The 2,572-nt window shown below is 47.8% G+C and overlaps 1 long non-coding RNA gene across 1 annotated transcript; it reads left to right on the forward strand.

The window, feature by feature from the left end:
* The first annotated feature begins 735 nt into the window (after positions 1-735).
* Positions 736-2,337, forward strand: LOC148378170 (uncharacterized). Its single transcript, XR_015856126.1, has 3 exons — positions 736-1,042; positions 1,155-1,231; positions 1,699-2,337. It is a non-coding gene; the product is annotated as an uncharacterized LOC148378170 (long non-coding RNA).
* Positions 2,338-2,572: the final 235 nt, after the last annotated feature.

The raw sequence follows: 2,572 nt of genomic DNA on the forward strand, positions 1-2,572 counted from the left end.
CCGCACTGAACAACACCATGCCGCACTGAACAACATTATGCCGCACTGAACAACACCATGCCGCACTGAACAACACCATCCCGCACTGAACAACACCATGCCGCATTGAACAACACCATGCCGCACTGAACAACACCATCCTGCACTGAACAACACCATCCCGCACTGAACAACACCATGCCGCACTGAACAACATTATGGCGCACTGAACAACATTATGCCGCACTGAACAACACCATGCCGCACTGAACAACACCATGCCGCACTGAACAACATTATGCCGCACTGAACAACATTATGCCGCACTGAACAACACCATGCCGCACTGAACAACACCATGCCGCACTGAACAACACCATGCCGCACTGAACAACACGACGTCGCACTGAACAACACGACGCCGCACAGAACAACACGACGCCGCACAGAATAACACAATACCGCACAGAACAACACAATACCGCACAAACAGTTTTAGATAATATTACGTCGCAGTCATGTGACGCGGACATGACGTCAATAGGCGGAACTCACGGCAAAATTATAATCCGTGGGCGTGGCTTGCAACAGGAAGTAGGAAAGCGGCAGTTCTGGCAAACAAGACACAGCTGTTAGTAACACGATGACTAACAAGGCAAATATTTTTGTTTTCAGCTTGCAACTTGACCGTCTAGAGCGTACAAGGTAATTACAACTGTTTTTTTTTAGCCCTGAAAAGCGAGGGAGTGTGGCGTTTGGGAGGAATGTCGAACTCGGCGTCTGCTTCCAGCCACAGACGCCAAATTTCGACGATTATTTCGACTGGTCAACGGTTGTAAATTATTGCGTTGACTAAAAACTTTATTTAACTCTACTCTTAACTTTGCCGTTTCAGATATGCGGGTATTACACCGCGGAAATGACGTCAATAGGCTGAACTCTCGCCAAAATTCAAATCTGTGGGCGCAATGGCCTTGAGCGAGACACCGGATACAAACACGACGATTATCAACAGAAATATCTTTATTTTCCGCTTGCAAGTGGACCGTCTAGAGCGTACACGGTAAGTACAACTCATTGTGTTTAAAAAGATTTACGTTTGTGTAGTTTGCGTTGCGTTGTATCTGTGAATGTTGGTTGAGGCTAAATGTTAATGTTTAATTTCATTCCTTTAGGTTCCACGGTGTTTGTTGGCTGTATGTTTTCCACTGCAAGAAGAGGCTCGTATCATTGACCAGCAGGAGCTACAATGGTGAGTACCCCTTTCGTCTTCCATTTATGTTAAACACTTCCTATTTCATGTCTAACAGTACTCGATTTAACAAATAACCATAAATAAATACAGTGTGGGCAGTCACGTTAACATATGTGATTATCCTGCCTAATATGTTTATCACAAATATGTCACTAATCACTAATATGTTTATTTGTTTATCACAACACCTTTGGACCTTCAGCAATCGATTATTTACCTTCATCTACATAGAGACAGAACGATGGTGTCTTAAACATCTCATTCATTTCACCAAATAACTTCACGCAGGTGGATAACGGCCGTCTCGGTCACGCTATGTTGCGTGATGCAGTTTTGAAGAACCAAATGCATTTATTCAATGAATAAGTCAAGCTAGTTCTATGTTTATGATGTTGTAAGTTACGGTACCGATTGAAGTTGAGTTCGAAGCCAGTGGAAAACAGCGCTGCGTTTGTGCTCTCCAGGTACAAATGTTGTGATCTCTGACTGACGACCGGGCGAGACTCGAGTAAGAGATGTCCAAACGAGCTCCGGCAGGGCGGGCCAAGGCGGAGCGAACGGACGCCCTTCAGGCCGCCAATGACGAGCTGAGAACCAAACTGATGGACGTCCAGTTAGAACTTCAGCAGGAGAAGAACAAGGTGAAAACCTCAACAGACAGACACTGCCTGCCTCCCTGCCTGCCTCCCTGCCTGCCTCCCTGCCTGCCTCCCTGCCTGCCTCCCTCCTTCCCAGTTTTCCCGATGTAGATTAGACATGCGTGTGCCATGACTGTGTCAGCCTACATCAACAAATGCACCGAGGACGTCAGCACCACTAAGAATATCATCACCCGGGGCAACCAACGACCCTGGATGACTGAGGAGGTACGTCAAACGCTACGAGCGCGGAACTCTGCCTTCAAGTCTGGCGACAAGGAGACACTGAGGACAGCGAGAGCCAACTTGAACCGTGCCATCAGGATAGCGAAGCGAGACCGCAGTCGAAAATTTCAGGATCGTTTCCACGACGTCAAAAACATCAGGAGTATGTGGCAAGGCATACGGGCGATTACAGACTACAACTCACCCTCCCCCCCCCCCGGTGGGTGTAGTTGATGCTGACTTTCTAAATGGTCTGGTCTAAATAACTTCTTTGGGAGGTTCGAGGCACTAAACGGCACTCCAGCAGTTAAAACTGTCCCCCATCAGGAAGAGGAGGTACTCTGCCTTGACTCCGCCGATGTGTTGAAGACCCTGAGGAGAGTCAACCCCTGTAAGGCCCCTGGCCCCGACAACATTCCTGGGCGTGTGTTCAGGGAATGTGCAAGTCATCTGGCTGGGGTCATCACAGACATTT

Source organism: Syngnathus floridae, unplaced genomic scaffold (genome assembly GCF_059516105.1).
Source record: "Syngnathus floridae isolate MCC-2025c unplaced genomic scaffold, RoL_Sflo_1.0 HiC_scaffold_60, whole genome shotgun sequence".
In the NCBI taxonomy this organism is placed as follows: domain Eukaryota; kingdom Metazoa; phylum Chordata; class Actinopteri; order Syngnathiformes; family Syngnathidae; genus Syngnathus; species Syngnathus floridae.